Below are 22,134 nucleotides of genomic sequence, written 5' to 3'. Positions count from 1 at the left end.
TTGAGCCCACCATTATATTTTATGTCTCACCACTAGGGAATCCTCTGTCTTTACCACACTGGTGGTGTGATGACAGTGACCAACTTTAATGCTATTCTGACCATGTTTTTTAAAGTTATCGAAGGATAACGTTATCTAGGTGGCGCTGTGACCAACTACAGAAAAGTCCCATTGAGGTCAGCTTTGGTGACATTATATAACATTCACCAACCGTTTGTGCCTCATTGGCTAAAGGGCATGATTGTTCATTGCCATATTCAGTTTCGGGCAAATCGGAGGCCGTTTGTGGAAGTTACAGTCAAATGTAAGGTCATGGCGTCACGCCAGCATTCACCATGGCATCAAAGCCCCTCCCTTTCTGGAAAGCTATCAGATCTGAATGGTCTTTAAAACATCATGAAGACACTGTATGACCTGAGTGTCATTTTCATTAAATTAGAGGGGACAAATATAGGCATTTCACCATAAAACAATAGACTTCCTGTTGTCAGGGGGCGGGGCTTAGGTGATGTCAGCTGTCCACATTGTCGTTATCTTGAGATGTGGTCAGTGATCACACAGACAAAGTTTGAATTAGATCTGATCATGCACATGGGAGTTATTAAGTCAAGTAATGTCATGGCGAAAGGTCAAAGTTTGAGGCTTAGCCACGCCCACACCTTTATACTTATTTAAAATCCGACGGTTGAATTTTTTCCCCTTTGACTTAAAAGTACATAGCATAAGTTTGAAGGTGATCGGTGTAAAGGGCAACGGGCCATCAATGTCCAAACAACGTGTGCGAAAACCACTAAATCGAGTACTTGGACCAAAATGGCCGACCTCCTGTGCGAAATTGCGCTTGGCTCCAAGAGACTTTTTTGTAGGGCCAGAGACCCTACATGAGTGTACCAATTTTCGTAATCCTCAGTCAAACCTTGTCTTGGGGCTGACAGTTTTAATTGTCCTAGGGGGCGCTATTTCAGAATATAGGCCACGCCCACAAATCTCAGATGCCCATTTCTATTGGGGGTTAGACTAGGATCACTCACCAGACATTTTGTGGCGATGTCACGATAATTGAAGAAATGAGAGGCAAACGTATTGCCATGACGTGATGGCGAATTTCGCCATGCTCCCAAAGCCTCGCCTTTTTTCAAAACCTGCCAGTACTGTAGACCAAGTGACCTCAACTTGTCAGCTGCTATTTACCAGAGATTCCAGGTGATTGGGTAAAAGGAGTCCAATAGGGAGCTGTGAAAAAAAGAGTGGCGTGGCGAAAGGTCAAAGTTTGAGGCTTAGCCACGCCCACACCTTTATACTTATTTAAAATCCGACGGTTGAATTTTTTCCTCTATGTCTTAAGAGTATATAGCAGAAGCTCGAAGGCGATTGGTGAAAAGGGCGACGGAGCATCACTCTCCAAACAACGTGTGTGAAAACCACTAAATCGCGCACTTGGACCAAAATGGCCGACTTCCTGTGCGACTTTGCACTTGGCTCCAAGAGACTTTTTTGTAGGTCCTGAGACACCACATTAGTGTACCAAATTTCGTAATCCTCAGTCAAAGCATGGCTTGGGGCTGACAGTTTTAATGGTCCTAGGGGGCGCTAATACAGAAAAAAGGCCACGCCCACAAACTTAAGCTGACCTTTTCTATTGGGGGTCAGACTAGGATCACTCACAACAATGGTCGAGGTGATATCACGATAAATGAAGAAATGAGAGGCAAACGTATTTCCATGGCGTGATGGTGATTTTCGCCATGCTGCCAAAGCCCCGCCTTTACTCGAAACCTGCCAGTACTGGATACCAAGTGACCTCAAGTTGTCTACTGCTATTTGCCAGAGATTATTGGTGATTGGGTAAAAGGAGTCCAATAGGAAGCTGTGAAAAAAAGAGTGGCGTGGCGAAAGGTCAAAGTTTGAGGCTTAGCCACGCCCACACCTTTCAACTTTTGAAAAATCCGACGGTTGAATTTTTTCCCCGATGACTTAAGAGCATATGGCAGAAGTTTGAAGGAGATTGGTGAAAAGGACGACGGAGCATCACTCTCCAAACAACGTGTGCGAAAACCACTAAATCGCGTACTTGGACCAAAATGGCCGACTTCCTGTGCGACTTTGGACTTGGCTCCAAGAGACTTTTTTGTAGGTCCTGAGACTCCACATTAGTTTACCAAATTTCGTAATCCTCAGTCAAAGCATGGCTAGGGGCTGGCAGTTTTAATGGTCCTAGAGGGCGCTATTTCAGAAAATTGGCCACGCCCACAAATTTTAGCTGTCCATTTCTATTGGGGGTCAGACTAGGATCACTCACAACAAATTTCGAGGTGATATCTCGATAACTTAAGGAATGAGAGGCAAACGTATTTCCATGGCGTGATGGTGATTTTCGCCATGCTCCCAAAGCCCCGCCTTTTTTCAAAACCTGCCAGTACTGGAGACCAAGTAACCTCAAGTTGTCTACTGCTGTTTGCCACAGAATCCTGGTGTTTGGGTAAAAGGAGTCCAGTAGGGAGCTGTGAAAAAAAGAGTGGCGTGGCGACAGTTCAAAGTTTGAGGCTTAGCCACGCCCACACCTTTCAACTTTTGAAAAATCCGACGGTTGAATTTTTTCCCCTATGTCTTAAGAGTATATAGCAGAAGTTTGAAGGAGATTGGTGAAAAGGGCGACGGAGCATCACTCTCCAAACAACGTGTGCGAAAACAACTAAATCGCGCACTTGGACCAAAATGGCCGACTTCCTGTGCGACTTTGCACTTGGCTCCAAGAGACTTTTTTGTAGGTCCTGAGACACCACATTAGTGTACCAAATTTCGTAATCCTCAGTCAAAGCATGGCTTGGGGCTGACAGTTTTAATGGTCCTAGGGGGCGCTATTTCAGAAAATTGGCCACGCCCACCGGATGTTCACGTCAGATTTTTTGGGGGGCCAGACTAGGATCACTCACAAGAAGTTTCGTGACGACATCTTTAGAAATAAAGAAATGGGAGGCAAACGTAAGGCCACGGCGGTACGCCTTACTTCGCCGCGCCGCCACAGCCCCGCCCTCTGCCGAAAACTCCCATAAAGTGACGCCAAGCAACCCCCACTTGCCTTGAGTTACCAGCTCCAAATTTGTGGTGATTAAGTGAAATGGGGCAATTTGGGACCTTTCACAGTAAAACTTGACCTTTTTGGTCCTGAGGGGGCGGGGCTTGTGTGATGTCATCAACCGACCATTCAATTTACTTTGTGGGTCGATGACAAATGACCACACAAAGTTTGGTAACTCTATTCCATTCAATTATGAAGTTATAGCAATTTAAATTTTTTTGGCGAGTAGTCAAACTTTGAGGCCTGGCTCCGCCCCTTCAACATATACGAAAACTCAGAATCCTTATCTCATTTTGTTCGCCCATCCCTTCTGAGCAATTTTACACAATTTTTGAGACGATCGTGCGAAAAATGATCGAGCAATCCAATCAGAGACGGACCCTAAAAACGGCAAAAACGGCAAAAAATTGCCATTTCAACCCAAAATGGCCGACTTCCTGTTTGATATTGACCATGGTTGCAAGAGACTTTTCTGTGCGGACTGTTGAGTACTACAAGTGTACCAAATTTCATAACTGTACGATAAACTAAGCTTTATGGAGAGGGTTTTTTTTCACTTTGTAGGGGGCGCTGTTCAGCCATTTTCTTTGCGATTTTTTTGGGACCTTTAAAATATCAAATTTTTCACCAGGCCTGACAAGTGTGCAAAATATTGTGAGTTTTGGGGTATGTTAAGGTCCCCAAAAAGCTGTTCAAAGGGGGCACGGAATAACAAAAAATAATAATAATCAGAGCAAAAACAAGAGGCCTTCGCAGCGCTTTCGCTGCTCGGGCCTAATCAGAGCAAAAACAAGAGGCCTTCGCAGCGCTTTCGCTGCTCGGGCCTAATTAAAGCTGCAAGCAGCGTCGTTCGGCCCTCGCAGCGAAGCTGCTCGCCCTCCTTCCGCACCCCCTCCGCTCCATCCCCGACGCTCTCCAAACCCAACTCCGCGCTTGTCCATCCTGGCCGGCAGCCGGGGGCACCAGGGCACGTCGGGCAGAACAGAAAGTCAACCACCCCGACACCAGAAACCGTGAACGGCCTCCTCGTCCACACCTCACCCTGATTCAGCATCCCCTCTGAGCCCAGCATTACACGTCTCACCACTAGGAGATACTCTATCTTTACCACACTGGTGATGTGATGTTCAGTCTCTGGCAAATCGGAGGCTGTTTGTGGAAGTTACAGTCAAACGTAAGGTCACAGCGTCACGCCAGAAATCGCCATGGCATCAAAGCTCCTCTCTTTCTGAAAAGCTATCAGATCTGAATAGTCATTACAACATCATGAAGACAGTGCATGACCTTAGTGTCATGTTGACTAAATTAGAGGGGACAAATATGGGCATTTCACCATAAAACAGAAGACTTCCTGTAGTCAGGGGGCGGGGCTTAGGTGATGCCAGCTGTCCACATTGTCACTGTCTTCAGATGTGGTCAGTGATCACACGGACAAAGTTTGAAATTGATCTGATCATGCACAAGGGAGTTATTGAGTCAAGTAACGTAATGGCGACTGGTCAAAGTTTGAGGCTTAGCCACGCCCACACCTTTATACTTATTTAAAATCCGACGGTTGAATCTTTTCCTCTATGTCTTAAGAGTATATAGCAAGAGTTTGAAGGTGATCGGTGGAAAGGGCGACGAGACATCATTCTCCTAATAACGTGTGCGAAAACCACTAAATCGAGTACTTGGACCAAAATGGCCGACCTCCTGTGCGACATTGCGCTTGGCTCCAAGAGACTTTTTTGTAGGTCCTGAGACACTACATTAGTGTGCCAAATTTCGTGATCCTCAGTCAAAGCACGGCTTGGGGCTGACAGTTTTAATGGTCCTAGGGGGCGCTATTTCAGAAAATAGGCCACGCCCACAAACTTCAGCTGTCCAATTCTATTAGGGGTCAGAGTAGGATCACTCATCAGAAATTGTGTGGCGATGTCACAATGATTGAAGAAATGAGAGACAAACGTATTTCCATGGCGTGATGGCGAATTTCGCCATGCTCCCAAAGCCCCGCCTTTATTCGAAAGCTGCCAGTACTATAGACCAAGTGACCTCAACTTGTCTGCTGCTATTTGCCAGTGATTGCTGGTGATTGGTTAAAAGGAGTCCAATAGGGAGCTGTGAAAAAAAGAGTGGCGTGGCGACAGGTCAAAGTTTGAGGCTTAGCCACGCCCACACCTTTATACTTATTTAAAATCCGTAGGTTGAATTTTTTCCCCTTTGTCTTAAGAGTCTATAGCAGAAGTTTGAAGGTGATTGGTGAAAAGGGCAATGGTGTAACACTCTCCAAACAACGTGTGCGAAAACCACTAAATCGACTACTTGGACCAAAATGGCCGACTTCCTGTGCGACTTTGCACTTGGCTCCAAGAGACTTTTTTGTAGGACCGGAGACACCACATTAGTGTACCAGATTTCGTACTCCTCAGTCAAAGCATGGCTAGGGGCTGACAGTTTTAATGGTCCTAGAGGGCGCCATTTCAGAAAATAGGCCACGCTTACAAACTACAGCTGTCCAAATCTATTGGGGGTCAGACTAGGATCACTCACCAGACATTTTGTGGTGATGGCACGATAATTGAAGAAATGAGAGGCAAACGTATTGCCATGGCGTGATGGTGAATTTTGCCATGCTCCCAAAGCCCCGCCTTTTTTCAAAACCTGCCAGTACTGGAGACTAAGTGACCTCAACTTGTCAGCTGCTATTCGCCAGAGATTGCTGGCGATTGGGTAAAAGGAGTCCAATAGGTAGCTGTGAAAAAAAGAGTTTTAATGGTCCTACGGGGCGCTATTTCAGAAAATAGGCCACGCCCACCGGATGTTCACATCACATTTTGTGGGGGGCTGAACTAGGATCACTCCCAAGAGGTTTTGTGGCGATATCTCTAGAAATGACGAAATGGGAGGCAAACGTAAGGCCTAAGCGGTACGCCTGACTTCGCCGCGCCGCCACAGCCCCGCCTTCTGCAGAAAACTCCCATAAAGTGACGCCAAGCAACCCCAACTTGTCTTCAGTTACCTGCTACAAATTTGGGGTGATTATTTGAAAGGGCGAATTTTGGAAAATTTCCCAGTAAAACTTGACCTTTTAAGTCCTGAGGGGGCGGGGCTTATGTGACATCATCAATCGACCATTCATTTGTCTTCGGAGGGTGATGACGATTGTCCATAGAACATTTCTTTAACTGTAATTCTTTCATTTATGAAATTATAGCAATTTGAATTTTTTTGGCGAGTGCTCGAACTTTGAGGCCTGGTCCCGCCCCTTCAGTATTTACGAAAAGTCAATTTTATTGTCTCATTTTAATCGTCCATCGCTTCTGTTCGATCGCACACTATTTTTGAGACGATCGTGCGAAAAATGACCAAACTGTTCAACCAAATATAGACCCTAGAAATGGCCAAAACGGGGTCAAAATGGCCACTTTAGTCCAAAATGGCCGACTTCCTGTTTGATATTGACCATGGGTGCAATAGGCTTTTCTGTGCGGATTGTTGAGTTCTACAAATGTACCAAATTTCATCACTCTACTATGAAAAAAGGTCAAAGCGGAGGGGTATTTTTAATTTTCCAGGGGGCGCTGTTGAAACATTTTTTTACCAACTTTCACGTTGCCAGTGAAATACGTAAATTTCACGCACTTTCTATATTGGGCCAGAATTTGGTGACTTTTTGGATATGCTAAGACCCCCTAAAGGCCATCCAAAGACGCGGAAGAAAAAAAAAGAAAGAAAGAAAGAAAAAAAAAATTAAAGCTGCAAGCAGCGTCGTTCGGCCCTCGCAGTGAAGCTGCTCGCCCTCTGTCCGCACCCCCTCCGCTCCATCCCCGACGCTCTCCAAACCCAGCTCCGCGCCGCTCCGTTCTGGCCGGCAGCCGGGGGCACCAGGGCACGTCTGGCACAACAGAAACATCAACCACCCCGACACCAGAAACCGTGAACGGCCTCCTCGTCCACACCTCACCCTGACTCAGCATCCCCTTTGAGCCCAGCATTACACGTCTCACCACTAGGAGATACTCTATCTTTACCACACTGGTGATGTGATGTTCAGTCTCGGGCAAATCGGAAGCTGTTTGTGGAAGTTACAGTCAAACGTAAGGTCACAGCGTCACGCCAGAATTTGCCATGGCATCAAAGACCCTCCCTTTCTGAACAGCTAGCAGATCTGAATGGTCATTACAACATCATGAAGACAGTGCATGACCTTAGTGTCATGTTGACTAAATTAGAGGGGACAAATATGGGCAGTTCACCATAAAACAGTAGACTTCCTGTAGTCAGGGGGCGGGGCTTAGGTGAAGTCAGCTGTCCACATTGTCGCTGTCTTCAGATGTAGTCAGTGATCACACAAAGTTTGAATTTGATCTGATCATGCACATGGAAGTGATTAAGTCAAGTAACGTAATGGCGACTGGTCAATGTTTGAGGCTTAGCCACGCCCACACCTTTATACTTATTTAAAATCCGACGGTTGAATTTTTTCCTCTATGTCTTAAGAGTATATAGCAGGAGTTTGAAGGTGATCGGTGGAAAGGACGACGAGACGTCATTCTCCTAATAACGTGTGCGAAAACCACTAAATCGAGTACTTGGACCAAAATGGCTGACCTCCTGTGCGACATTGCGCTTGGCTCCAAGAGACTTTTTTGTAGGTCCTGAGACACTACATTAGTGTGCCAAATTTCGTGATCCTCAGTCCAAGCATGGCTTGGGGCTGACAGTTTTAATGGTCCTAGGGGGCGCTATTTCAGAAAATAGGCCACGCCCACAAACTTCAGCTGTCCAATTCTATTAGGGGTCAGATTAGGATCACTCATCAGAAATTGTGTGGCGATGTCACAATGATTGAAGAAATAAGAGACAAACGTATTTCCATGGCTTGATGGTGAAATTCGCCATGCTCCCAAAGCCCCGCCTTTATTCGAAACCTGCCAGTGCTATTTAAAATCCGACGGTTGAATTTTTTCATCTATGTCTTAAGAGTGTATAAAAGATGTTTGGAGGTGATTGGTGAAAAGGGTGTTGGTGCAACACTCTCCAAACAACGTGTGCGAAAACCACTAAATCGAGTACTTGGACCAAAATGGCCGACTTCCTGTGCGACTTTGCACTTGGCTCCAAGAGACTTTTTTGTAGGTCCTGAGACAGCACATTAGTGTACCAAATTTCGTACTCCTCAGTCAAAGCATGGCTTGGGGCTGACAGTTTTAATGGTCCTAGGGGGCGCTATTTCAGAAAATAGGCCACGCCCACCAGATGTTGACATCTGATTCTTTTGGGGGCCGGACTAGGATCACTCCCAAGAGGTGTCGTGGCGATATCTCTAGAAATGACGAAATGGGAGGCAAACATATGTCCACGTCGGTACGCCTGACTTCGCCGCACCGCCACAGCCCCGCCTTCTGCAGAAAACTCTCATAAAGTGACGCCAAGCAACCCCAACTTGTCTTCAGTTACCTGCTACAAATCTGAGATGATTATTTGAAAGGGCGAATTTTGGAAAATTTCCCAGTAAAACTTGACCTTTTAAGTCCTGAGGGGGCGGGGCTTATGTGACATCACCAATCGACCATTCATTTGTCTTCGGGGGGCGATGACGATTGTCCTTAGAAATTGTTTTAACTGTAATTCTTTCATTTATGAAATTATAGCAATTTGAATTTTTTTGGCGAGTGCTCGAACTTTGAGGTCTGGCCCCGCCCCTTCAGTATTTACGAAAAGTCCATTTTATTTTCTCATTTGAATCGTCCATCGCTTCTGTTCGATAGTACACTATTTTTGAGACAATCGTGCGAAAATTGACCAAACTGTTCAACCAAATGTAGACCCTAGAAATGGCCAAAACGGCTAAAAATCTCCATTTCAACCCAAAATGGCCGACTTCCTGTTTGATATTGACCATGGTTGCAAGAGACTTTTCTGTGCGGACTGTTGAGTACTACAAGTAAACCAAATTTCATAACTGTACGATAAACTAAGCTTTATGGAGAGGGGTATTTTTCACTTTCTAGAGGGCGCTGTTCAGCCACTTTTTTATGAACTTTTACATCGCCAGTGAAATACGTAAATTTCACGCACTTTCTATATTGGGCCAGAATTTGGTGACTTTTTGGATATGCTAAGACCCCCTAAAGGCCACCCAAAGACGCGGAAGAAAAAAAATAATAATAATAATAATAAATAATAATTAAAGCTGCAAGCAGCGTCGTTCGGCCCTCGCAGCGAAGCTGCTCGCCCTCCTTCAGCACCCCCTCCGCTCCATCCCCGACGCTCTCCAAACCCGGCTCCGCGCTTCTCCATCCTGGCCGGCAGCCGAGGGCATCAGGGCATGCCTGTCGGAACAGAAAGTCAGCCACCCCAACACCGGAAACCGTGAAAGGCCTCCTCGTCCACACCTCACCCTGACTCAGCATCCCTTCTGAGCCCACCATTACATGTCTCACCCCTAGGAGATACTCTATCTTTACCACACTGGTGATGTGATGTTCAGTCTCGGGCAAATCGGAGGCTGTTTGTGGAAGTTACAGTCAAACGTAAGGTCACAGCGTCACGCCAGAAATCGCCATGGCATCAAAGCCCCTCACTTTCTGAAAAGCTATCAGATCTGAATGGTCATTACAACATCATGAAGACAGTGCATGACCTTAGTGTCATCTTGACTAAATTAGAGGGGACAAATATGGGCAGTTCACCATAAAACAATAGACTTCCTTTAGTCAGGGGGCGGGGCTTAGGTGATGTCAGCTGTCCACATTGTCACTGTCTTCAGATGTGGTCAGTGATCACACAGACAAAGTATGAAATTGATCTGATCATGCACATGGGAGTTATTAAGTCAAATAAAGTAATGGCGACTGGTCAAAGTTTGAGGCTTAGCCACGCCCATACCTTTATACTTATTTAAAATCCGACGGTTGAATTTTTTCCTCTATGTCTTAAGAGTATATAGCAGGAGTTTGAAGGTGATCGGTGGAAAGGGCGAGGAGATATCATTCTCCTTATAACGTGTGCGAAAACCACTTAATTGAGTAATTGCACCAAAATGGCCGACCTCCTGTGCGACATTGCGCTTGGCTCCAAGAGACTTTTTTGTAGGTCCTGAGACACTACATTAGTGTGCCAAATTTTGTGATCCTCAGTCAAAGCATGGCTTGGGGCTGACTGTTTTAATGGTCCTAGGGGGCACTGTTTTGGAAAATAGGCCACGCCCACAAACTTCAGCTGTCCAATTATATTAGGGGTCAGAGTAGGATCACTCATCAGAAATTGTGTGGCAATGTCACAATGATTGAAGAAATGAGAGACAAACGTATTTCCATGGCGTGATGGCGAATTTCGCCATGCTCCCAAAGCCCCGCCTTTATTCGAAACCTGCCAGTACTATAGACCTAGTGACCTCAACTTGTCTGCTGCTATTTGCCACTGTTTGGTGGTGATTGGATAAAAGGAGTCCAATAGGGAACTGTGAAAAAAAGAGTGGCGTGGCGACAAGTCAGAGTTTGAGGCTTAGCCACGCCCACACCTTTATACTTATTTAAAATCCGACGGTTGAATTTTTTCATCTATGTCTTAAGAGTATATAGCAGAAGTGTGAAGGCGATTGGTGAAAAGGGCGACGGAGCATCACTCTCCAAACAACGTGTGCGAAAACCACTAAATCACGCACTTGGACCAAAATGGCCGACTTCCTGTGCGACTTTGCACTTGGCTCCAAGAGACTTTTTTGTAGGTCCTGAGACACCACATTAGTGTACCACATTTCGTAATCCTCAGTCAAAGCATGGCTTGGGGCTGTCAGTTTTAATGGTCCTAGGGGGCGCTATTTCAACAAATAGACCACGCCCACCGGAATGTCACATCAGATTTTTTGGGGGGCCGGACTAGCATCACTCACAAGAAGTTTCGTGGCGATATCTCTAGAAATGACGAAATGGGAGGCAAACGTAAGGCCTAAGTGGTACGCCTGAGTTCGCCGCGCCGCCACAGCCCCGCCTTCTGCAGAAAACTCCCATAAAGTGACGCCAAGCAACCCCAACTTGTCTTCAGTTACCTGATACAAATTTGGGATGATTATTTGAAAGGGCAAATTTTGGAAAATTTCCCAGTAAAACTTGACCTTTTAAGTCCTGAAGGGGCGGGGCTTATGTGACATCATCAATTGACCATTCATTTGTCTTCGGGGGGCGATGATGATTGTCCATAGAAAGTTACTTTAACTGTAATTCTTTCATTTATGAAATTATAGCAATTTGAATTTTTTTGGCGAGTGCTCGAACTTTGAGGCCTGGTCCCGCCCCTTCAGTATTTACGAAAAGTCAATTTTATTGTCTCATTTTAATCGTCCGTCGCTTCTGTTCGATCGCACACTATTTTTGAGACGATCGTGCGAAAAATGACCAAACTGTTCAACCAAATATAGACCCAAGAAATGGCCGAAACAGGGTCAAAATGGCCACTTTAGTCCAAAATGGCCGACTTCCTGTTTGATATTGACCATGGATGCAAGAGGCTTTTCTGTGCGTATTGTTGAGTTCTACAAGTGTACCAAATTTCATAACTGTACGATAAACTAAGCTTTATGGAGAGGGGTATTTTCCACTTTCTAGGGGGCGCTGTTCAGCCATTCTTTTATGAACTTTCACATTGCCAGTGAAATACGTAAATTTCACGCACTTTCAATATTGGGCCAGAATTTGGTGACTTTTTGGATATGCTAAGACCCCCTAAAGGCCAGTCAAAGACGCGGAAGAAAAAAGAAAGAAAGAAAGCGTAATAATAAACGGAGCAGATACAATAGGCCTTCGCAGCTTCACTGCTCGGGCCTAATAATAAACGGAGCAGATACAATAGGCCTTCGCAGCTTCACTGCTCGGGCCTAAAAATTAAAGCTGCAAGCAGCGTCGTTCGGCCCTCGCAGCGAAGCTGCTCGCCCTCCTTCCGCACCCCCTCCGCTCCATCCCCGACGCTCTCCAAACCCAGCTCCGCGCTTGTCCATCCTGGACGGCAGCCGGGGGCACCAGGGCACGTCTGGCAGAACAGAAAGTCAACCACCCCGACACCAGAAACCGTGAACGGCCTCCTCGTCCACACCTCACCCTGATTCAGCATCCCCTCTGAGCCCAGCATTACACGTCTCACCACTAGGAGATACTCTATCTTTACCACACTGGTGATGTGATGTTCAGTCTCTGGCAAATCGGAGGCTGTTTGTGGAAGTTACAGTCAAACGTAAGGTCACAGCGTCACGCCAGAAATCGCCATGGCATCAAAGCTCCTCCCTTTCTGAAAAGCTATCAGATCTGAATAGTCATTAGAACATCATGAAGACAGTGCATGACCTTAGTGTCATGTTGACTAAATTAGAGGGGACAAATATGGGCATTTCACCATAAAACAGAAGACTTCCTGTAGTCAGGGGGCGGGGCTTAGGTGATGCCAGCTGTCCACATTGTCACTGTCTTCAGATGTGGTCAGTGATCACACGGACAAAGTTTGAAATTGATCTGATCATGCACAAGGGAGTTATTGAGTCAAGTAACGTAATGGCGACTGGTCAAAGTTTGAGGCTTAGCCACGCCCACACCTTTATACTTATTTAAAATCCGACGGTTGAATCTTTTCCTCTATGTCTTAAGAGTATATAGCAAGAGTTTGAAGGTGATCGGTGGAAAGGGCGACGAGACATCATTCTCCTAATAACGTGTGCGAAAACCACTAAATCGAGTACTTGGACCAAAATGGCCGACCTCCTGTGCGACATTGCGCTTGGCTCCAAGAGACTTTTTTGTAGGTCCTGAGACACTACATTAGTGTGCCAAATTTCGTGATCCTCAGTCAAAGCACGGCTTGGGGCTGACAGTTTTAATGGTCCTAGGGGGCGCTATTTCAGAAAATAGGCCACGCCCACAAACTTCAGCTGTCCAATTCTATTAGGGGTCAGAGTAGGATCACTCATCAGAAATTGTGTGGCGATGTCACAATGATTGAAGAAATGAGAGACAAACGTATTTCCATGGCGTGATGGCGAATTTCGCCATGCTCCCAAAGCCCCGCCTTTATTCGAAAGCTGCCAGTACTATAGACCAAGTGACCTCAACTTGTCTGCTGCTATTTGCCAGTGATTGCTGGTGATTGGTTAAAAGGAGTCCAATAGGGAGCTGTGAAAAAAAGAGTGGCGTGGCGACAGGTCAAAGTTTGAGGCTTAGCCACGCCCACACCTTTATACTTATTTAAAATCCGTAGGTTGAATTTTTTCCCCTTTGTCTTAAGAGTCTATAGCAGAAGTTTGAAGGTGATTGGTGAAAAGGGCAATGGTGTAACACTCTCCAAACAACGTGTGCGAAAACCACTAAATCGACTACTTGGACCAAAATGGCCGACTTCCTGTGCGACTTTGCACTTGGCTCCAAGAGACTTTTTTGTAGGACCGGAGACACCACATTAGTGTACCAGATTTCGTACTCCTCAGTCAAAGCATGGCTAGGGGCTGACAGTTTTAATGGTCCTAGAGGGCGCCATTTCAGAAAATAGGCCACGCTTACAAACTACAGCTGTCCAAATCTATTGGGGGTCAGACTAGGATCACTCACCAGACATTTTGTGGTGATGGCACGATAATTGAAGAAATGAGAGGCAAACGTATTGCCATGGCGTGATGGTGAATTTTGCCATGCTCCCAAAGCCCCGCCTTTTTTCAAAACCTGCCAGTACTGGAGACTAAGTGACCTCAACTTGTCAGCTGCTATTCGCCAGAGATTGCTGGCGATTGGGTAAAAGGAGTCCAATAGGTAGCTGTGAAAAAAAGAGTGGCGTGGTGACAGGTCAAAGTTTGAGGCTTAGCCACGCCCACACCTTTATACTTATTTAAAATCCGACGGTTGAATTTTTTCCTTTATGTCTTAAGAGTCTATAGCAGAAGTTTGAAGGCGATTGGTGAAAAGGGCGATGGAGCATCACTCTCCAAACAACGTGTGCGAAAACCACTAAATCGAGTACTTGGACCAAAATGGCCGACTTCCTGTGCGACTTTGCACTTGGCTCCAAGAGACTTTTTTGTAGGTCCTGAGACACCACATTAGTGTGCCAAATTTCATAATCCTCAGTCAAAGCATGACTTGGGGCTGACAGTTTTAATGGTCCTAGGGGGCGCTATTTCAGAAAATAGGCCACGCCCACCGGATGTTCACATCACATTTTGTGGGGGGCTGAACTAGGATCACTCCCAAGAGGTTTTGTGGCGATATCTCTAGAAATGACGAAATGTGAGGCAAACGTAAGGCCTAAGCGGTACGCCTGACTTCGCCGCGCCGCCACAGCCCCGCCTTCTGGAGAAAACTCCCATAAAGTGACGCCAAGCAACCCCAACTTGTCTTCAGTTACCCGCTACAAATTTGGGGTGGTTATTGGAAAGGGCGAATTTTGGAAAATTTCCCAGTAAATCTTGACCTTTTAAGTCCTGAGGGGGCGGGGCTTATGTGACATCATCAATCGACCATTCATTTGTCTTCGGAGGTCGATGACGATTGTCCTTAGAACATTTCTTTAACTGTGATTCTTTCATTTATGACATTATAGCGATTTGAATTTTTTTGGCGAGTGCTCGAACTTTGAGGCCTGGCCCCGCCCCTTCAGTATTTACGAAAAGTCAATTTTATTTTCTCATTTGAATCGTCCATCGCTTCTGTTCGATTGCACACTGTTTTTGAGACGATCGTGCGAAAAATGACCAAACTGTTTAACCAAATATAGACCCTAGAAATGGCCAAAACGGGGTCAAAATCGCCACTTTAGTCCAAAATGGCCGACTTCCTTTTTGATATTGACCATGGGTGCAAGAGGCTTTTCTGTGCATATTGTTGACTTCTACAAGTGTACCAAATTTCATCACTCTACTATGAAAAAAGGTCAAAGCGGAGGGGTATTTTTAATTTTCCAGGGGGCGCTGTTGAAACATTTTTTTACCAACTTTCACGTTGCCAGTGAAATATGTAAATTTCACGCACTTTCTATATTGGGCCAAAGTTTGGTGAGTTTTTGGATATGCTAAGACCCCCTAAAGGCCATCCAAAGACGCGGAAGAAAAAGAAAGAAAGAAATAATAAGAAACGAAGCAGATACAATAGGCCTTCGCAGCTTCACTGCTCGGGCCTAAATAATAAACGGAGCAGATACAATAGGCCTTCGCAGCTTCACTGCTCGGGCCTAATAATAAACGGAGCAGATACAATAGGCCTTCGCAGCTTCACTGCTCGGGCCTAATAAACGGAGCAGATACAATAGGCCTTCGCAGCGCTTCGCTGCTCGGGCCTAATAATAATCAGAGCAAAAACAAGAGGCCTTCGCAGCGCTTTCGCTGCTCGGGCCTAATAATTAGCAGTGGCAGTTCAGCAAAGGTAAAGTAGGAGGTGACCAAACAAATAATATAGATAAGAGTAATTGTTAGTCCACCCTTACACTCCCCCCCCAAACTGCCTTAAGACAACAAAAAGCTAGTTGGGGCAGACTATTACAAAAGAAACAAACACAAACAAGGATAGCAGGTAGCAATGAATTACTGTGTCTTGCAAACACCTCACCCACTGCTCCTTTCAGTCAGCGTCTCATCTGGCCGTCTGACCTTATAACTCTGTGACCCCAACAAATTGCCACACCCTAGCCTCCCACAGGAAACTGGCACACCTTACTGGCAGCCAGCCAGTTCCCTTTTAAAGGGATCTCACCTACAGGGCCACAGTGACACCTTGTGGTGCCACCTGCTACATAAACATTAAAAGTAAAATGTAGAATTTTTAAACAATCTTTGCAGCTTCTGCAAAGATTTATTAGTAACTTGTGGTGCATTATTTAAAACTGCAGCCCAAAATTCACCAGTTTATCTGGGATCGGTTCCAGATCTGTGAATAGTAAGATGCCAAGTTGCAAAAAACAATAAATTTCCCAAGTTTGTTAACTCATAAATCCTAATTCACACTAGAAATCTCGGATTTTCCATGTTTTCCTTCCAGAATCTTAATTTATTTGACAAAGTCAGAAGATCGGGGCCAAATTAGGACTGGATTGTGTTTGGAGTCACCAGCCTCCATGACGGTTCTGTTGTGGCTGCAGTTGTCAGAAGCAGCGACAACTGTCTGTCACAGCAGATGGCCTGACAGATGTGTGTGTGTGTGTGTGTGTGTGTGTGTGTGTGTGCGCGCGCACTAGCAGGTTTTGTAGCTTAGTGAAAACGTATCTATCACCTAATCCACAGTTCAGAGGGGTGCATAGTTCCTCAAACCCTACATGAAATGTGCAGAAGAATGGATCTCAGGAGGAACCAGAACTGAAACTGAATCTTACTTATTTTTTACGTGTTTAGTTGAACTGAATCAGTCAGTAATGGGTGTGTTTAAATAACTGGCTTCCTTTCTGGGTGTGCTTGTGTTTTCGTAATGTTTGTCTTACGGATGTAACTGGTTAAGTAGTGTCAGTGTTAGCCTAGACCGCCGTTTGCTGAAGCAAAATGATTTAGCATAGGATGGCTTGCCAGGCAACATTTGTGCCATAACCAGGTCAGTTAGTTTTGCCTGGTGAACTGCAGTTGTGGATTCGATGTCAGACGACCTAATTTTCATTCTCTACAAAATCTGCTGATTTTAGAAGCATTAATGTCAGTATATCGGTATAGATTATCAGCCATAACAGTGATCTCAATATCGGATATCGGTATCGGCCCAAAAATTTCATATCGGTGCATAACTAATTTTAGTAGTCGACTAATCATGTCATTTATAAAGTTTAGCTTATTTTACCCGGATGCTCTAATATACCCATCATTAGCTTCTAGTCTGAAGTGTGATCAGCTATGTTCCATCTAATAATAAAGATAAGATGATCGCTTATCAACAACTTTGTAACCTGTTAATACAAAGGCTACAGTCAGATGGAGGTAGGCACCTAAAACCAAAAATGACTTGTGTTCACAAGAGGCATGGTGGCAAGGTTGAAGCGCTTCATTTTACAATCTTAACTCAGGAAATGGCAGGACACACACACACACCTTACACATTTGGTGTGTTCTTACTGTGTCTAGTTTCTAATTCCATTTTTGGTTCTCGTCTTTTCTTCTTTTTCTTCATTATGTAAAAGAAGTTAGTTTACATCTAATTAAGGACCGTGAGACATTAAGATTCCATATCGAGTACGAAATCAATCTTACGGACCACTGAGTTATTTAACCAGAAGATTGGAACTTTTTATTGTAGGGATTTTGTAACACTTTGTATTAACTGAGAGACAAGAGAAGAGAGAGAGTCCTTTAAAATGTTTAAGATGATTTATTACTAAATTATTTAAACAATTTTAAACAAGACTAACTTTAACTGATGATGGATGGATCTGGTGTAAATGAGACGTGAGATGGTGTGTGTGAGTAATGTTATTATCAGAACTCTCGTATCCGGAGAAGCAAGTCTCAATGATGTAATGATGGTTTGCTTCTAATTATGATCAGAGTTTGACCGGAGTTTCATAAACACATGAGACGCCATATTTGTCGCTCCACATACCCTTCAGAATGAGACTTCCGTACAGATCCAGAATGCCAGGTCCACAGACCCTCCTCTGGTACTGGAGCCAGTGGTACAGCTTCAACAGTACGACAAACCAGTCTTTGGATCGTCTCCAGGTAACACGCGACAGGTGGTTCACAGCGTCAAAAGGCACCCTCCTTGGGTCAGTGAGTTCACCTTTTATTCTGAAAGGAACCGTTGCTTGGTTGGTAAAATGCAACAGATTTTATCCAGCTTGGTGGTTCTCAGCTTAAAAAGGGAAGCCCGGATGGCCGGTCTGATACTCCGCTTAGCAGGCGGTGAGCCGATGGCATCACCGGAAAGTTTTTAACACCAATGTGAATAAAAACAAGAAGAAGAAGAGACGTTTAAGGTTTCTCTTTACCTTGCTAACGTTTCGTTTGCCGACTGCAAAACATCCTCAGAGCTGACGCTGATGGTGGCGTCACATCCTACTCCCGGCAGCAGAGGGCGACAACGTCCTCTGCTGCCCGCAGATAAACGGAGTAGGAAGTGACGCCACCATCAGCGTCAGCTCTGAGGATGTTTTGCAGTCGGCAAACGAAACGTTAGCAAGGTAAAGAGAAACCTTAAACATCTTTTCCATCATGGTGGTGAAGTGGGATCAGCCTGGTAGGTAGTAGTCGTGGTAGCCTGGGTTGAGCTGCTTGATCATTTCTCTGAAACCTTGATCAGCGACCACAGACAGGACTCTCGTGACCAACATGCTCACAATGGCCTCGGTCAGGGCGTTAGCTTGCTGAGGTGTGCACGTAACAAAGTCGTCCATTGAAGAGGAGCACCATTAGTAACACTGTTGTAGCAGGATGAAATAAATCATTAGCGTTTTCAGACTCATACCATATTTGACACTTTGGTTCCAGAACTTAAGGGGGTGCTATAACTAAAATCACCTAAAACACCGGATTGAGGAGGACGGAGAAGTTTGTTGATGGAACAGTTTTTGTGAAGGTTCCATGTCATGGAAAATCAACTTTTAGGAACTTTTTACCATGTGATGTTGTCATGGTACCTAGAGTGGAACCAGCGTCAGCCGGGAGCAAAACGGAAAAAAAAAAAAAAAAAAAAGACGTAATAATGCCACTGGACTGTTAGAAATTATACAAAATAAAGCTCGGAGGACCATGGGCAGGGCTTCGCTAAAAGGAACCTTTAGCAAACCTTTAACGTGCAGACTGCTCTATGCTAACGTGCACGCTGCTTCACAATGTGCCCGTGGCTCAAATCAGATCAGGCTCCTCAGGCTTCATAGAATCACATAAAGACACAGATTTGTGTCTGAGTGATCGGCCCTAAGTGTGCCGTAACAAAACAGCAGTCCTCCCCGTCCTCATGAGGACATAAACTTTCTTAAGCCACCCCCCTTGTCTCATCTCTACTTCCACTCTTTTAAAAACCACATCATTGCCCCCCTCCCCATCCCTTACCCTGAAACAAAGGGAGGAGAGTGACTGGCGCTCCATAGCCAGGTGTTCTCCAGTGTCCCCCAGGCTGTAATAGCACAAGCCCTCACACTGCAGCTGCCCTCCCCAGCCTCCCATTGTGTGGCTGTATTGTTCCTCCCCATCCACTGGCCACACGGGATGTCCTTTCAGACCCTCTGGAGGAGTGTGTGTGTGTGTGTGTGTGTGTGTGTGTGCTGGTGCGCGCTGAAACGCGTGCCTTGGGGACACTGGGTGTTGCAAGCATCTGCCCGCCTTCTCCTCATCGGGGCTCATTGTAAGCCTGCTGTGCTCTGATTGGTGGAGGATCTCCCACTCCAAACGAGGGAATGGCTGACATTGTTGTTCCATCTGTTCTGCCCCTCATTGTCCCAAAGAGAGAAGGACAAAAAAGGAACTGGAAGCCAGTCGGACAGCGAGTAGGTTTTACTGGAGCGGAATGCTTCACCTGCTGCAGCATCCGCCCTCACATGGAGCTGCTGTGGAAACCCCTCCCGTCAATTCACCTGCATCCACTTCTCTTCTGCGCAGTTTGGATTTAAAAATGAGGAAATGAGACGCTCAACTTTTCTGTTTTTGTGGTTATTTGTTTTTTCCCTGCTCTGGTAAGTGGTTAGAAACTTTTCTGTCCGTCACCTTTTGTCAGACTTGTTTACTTCTTTTGTATAATCATTCTGTTTTTCTTCTAACCACTTAAGTTCTTTTTTTAACGAAGAAGGAAGTAACACAGTCATTAGCGGCTAGCTCTGAAGAAGATTGCAGCAGCGATCTAAACTGTTAGCAAGTTAAAAACCAAACTTTAAAAAAAGCATTTAGACATGTTTACTGTCCTGATACGCTTGTGTGCTGCAGGAGGTCAGAGATTTTACTCTAACAAAGCTAAATGTGTTTTTATCAGCTCAGTAAGAGACGACGATGCACTCTAAAGTTTGTGTTAGATTCTGGATTTAAATGAGTCAGAGCTTTAATAGAATGAAGTTTGTAGCTGCTGGAAAGGTAGAGAGAGAGAGAGAGAGAGAGAGAGAGAGAGAGAGAGAGAGAGAGAGAGAGAGAGAGAGAGAGAGAGAGAGAGAGAGAGAGAGAGAGAGAGAGAGAGAGAGAGAGAGAGAGAGAGAGAGAGAGAGAGAGAGAGAGAGAGAGAGAGAGAGAGAGAGAGAGAGAGAGAGAGAGAGAGAGAGAGAGAGAGAGAGAGAGAGAGAGGTAGAGAGAGAAAGAGGTAGAGAGAGAGGTAGAGAAAGAGGTAGAGAGAGGTAGAGAAAGAGGTAGAGAGAGGTAGAGAAAGAGAGAGAGAGAGAGAGAGAGAGGTAGAGAGAAAGAGGGAGAGAAAGAGGGAGAGAAAGAGGGAGAGGGAGAGGTAGAGAAAGAGGTAGAGAGAGGTAGAGAAAGAGAGAGAAAGAGAGAGATAAAAAGATAGTGGTAGAGAGAGGTAGAGAAAGAGAGATAAAAAGATAGTGGTAGAGAGATGTAGAGAGAGAGGTAGAGGTAGAGAGAAGTAGAGAGAGAGGTAGAGAGAAGTAGAGAAAGAGAGAGAGAGAGAGGTAGAAATAATTAGAGAGAGATGTAGAGAAAGAGGTAGAGAGAAGTCGAGAGAGAGAGGTAGAGAAAGGTAGAGAGAGGTAGAGGTAGAGAGAGAGAGATAAAAGATAGAGGTAGAGAGAGAGGTAGAGAAAGAGGTAGAGAGAGAGGTAGAGAAAGAGGTAGAGAGAAGTAGAGAGAGAGAGAGGTAGAGAGAGAGGTAGAGAAAGAGGTAGAGAGAGAGAGAGAGATAGAGAGGTAAAGAGAGGTAGAGGTAGAGAGAGATAAAAAGAGAGGTAGAGAGAAGTAGAGAGAGATAGGTAGAGAGAGGTAGAGGTAGAGAGAGATAAAAAGATAGAGGTAGAGAGAAGTAGAGAGAGAGAGGTAGAGGTAGAGAGAGATAAAAAGATAGAGGTAGAGAGAAGTAGAGAGAGAGAGGTAGAGAAAGAGGTAGAGGTAGAGAGATAAAAAGATAGAGGTAGAGAGAAGTAGAGAGAGAGAGGTAGAGAGAGGTAGAGAGAGAGAGGTAAAGAGAGGTAGAGGTAGAGAGAGAGATTAGAAAAGAGTCGCAGTGAAAAGGACTCTGGGTCGGGATTAGACCCCGGTGGTTGGTTTAGAAGCAAATATCTTCCCAGTTTTACAGTAAATCAGCTGTTAGGGTAATATTTCACAGCAGATACTTTGAATTTGGAAAAAAGTATGGGCTACATTCCATTTCCAGTTAGTTCTGCCCGTTAGAAGGTGCAGGAATGGAACTCATCCCTGGTTACATTTGAGTTTTCTCTGTTACTGCAGGTATGTGTGCTGCTGCTCATCCTTTCTATCTATCTGCCTTCAGACCCAAACATTGTTTCAGCTTAGGTGAGATGATCCATTTTAAATGGATGTTTGAGTCGTTGTAATAATACCTATTCTAGACTGTGTGTTGAATGGCCTCCATTTAGAAAAATGTAAATTAGGAATGACGAGCTAACGGCTAGTCTTTGCTCCCATTGAGTTTTCCTAAAATCTATTTTTATAGAAAAATATTGATTTGTGATTTTTTTTGGCAGAAGTTACAATTTTTCTAATCGATTCATGTTTTTTTAAACAAGCTTCAGCACATTTTTCACATTGTACAGTAAGATTTGTAAACCAAACAGGAAATGACATCATACCATCAAAACATTGAAATATATTAGTCCATTAATGCAAGGATGAAAACTAGAGGTCAGAATTGAACAAAAACAACACGCAGAGGTTTCCCAGCATCATTGTACTGAGGGGCGCCACGAGAAGAAATAAAACACAAACGCAACCAAATGTGCCCCCGCCCGGCTAGTGCTCGCTGCTACCACCATAACCCCGGTTTCACACTGCAAGCATCAGCGGAACGGAATGGCAGCAAAGTGGCACCGCTTCAAATAGAATCCAACTGTAGTCTATGGAGTGTTTCAAACCAGCCGCGACGCGGCAATTTCCAAGAGCGTCCCAGAAGCGGCATGCCGCGCCGCTAAAGATAGGATCGAGTTCTATTTTTTCCGCGAGCCGCTTCTGGGTCACG

The 22,134-nt window shown here is 45.1% G+C and overlaps 1 protein-coding gene across 3 annotated transcripts in view; it reads left to right on the top strand.

The window, feature by feature from the left end:
• Positions 1-22,134, top strand: part of LOC107381114 (probable ribonuclease ZC3H12C) — a 74,075-nt gene that overhangs the window by 45,484 nt on the left and 6,457 nt on the right. Inside the window, exon 1 of one of the 3 annotated variants that reach the window (XM_054743123.2) lies at positions 19,544-19,681. The exons of 1 other annotated variant lie outside the window; for it this stretch is intronic. The gene's annotated coding sequence lies outside the window, so the exon portion shown is untranslated. Of the gene's footprint in view, positions 1-19,543; positions 19,682-21,348; positions 21,453-22,134 lie in introns of those variants that run through there. One more of the 3 variants, XM_015952658.3, reaches the window with a different exon arrangement.

The sequence above is a fragment of the Nothobranchius furzeri genome, chromosome 14 (genome assembly GCF_043380555.1).
Source record: "Nothobranchius furzeri strain GRZ-AD chromosome 14, NfurGRZ-RIMD1, whole genome shotgun sequence".
In the NCBI taxonomy this organism is placed as follows: Eukaryota; Metazoa; Chordata; class Actinopteri; order Cyprinodontiformes; family Nothobranchiidae; genus Nothobranchius; species Nothobranchius furzeri.
The sequence above is the reverse complement of the archived record's forward strand: the minus strand, read 5'-3'. Positions and strand labels throughout refer to the sequence as shown.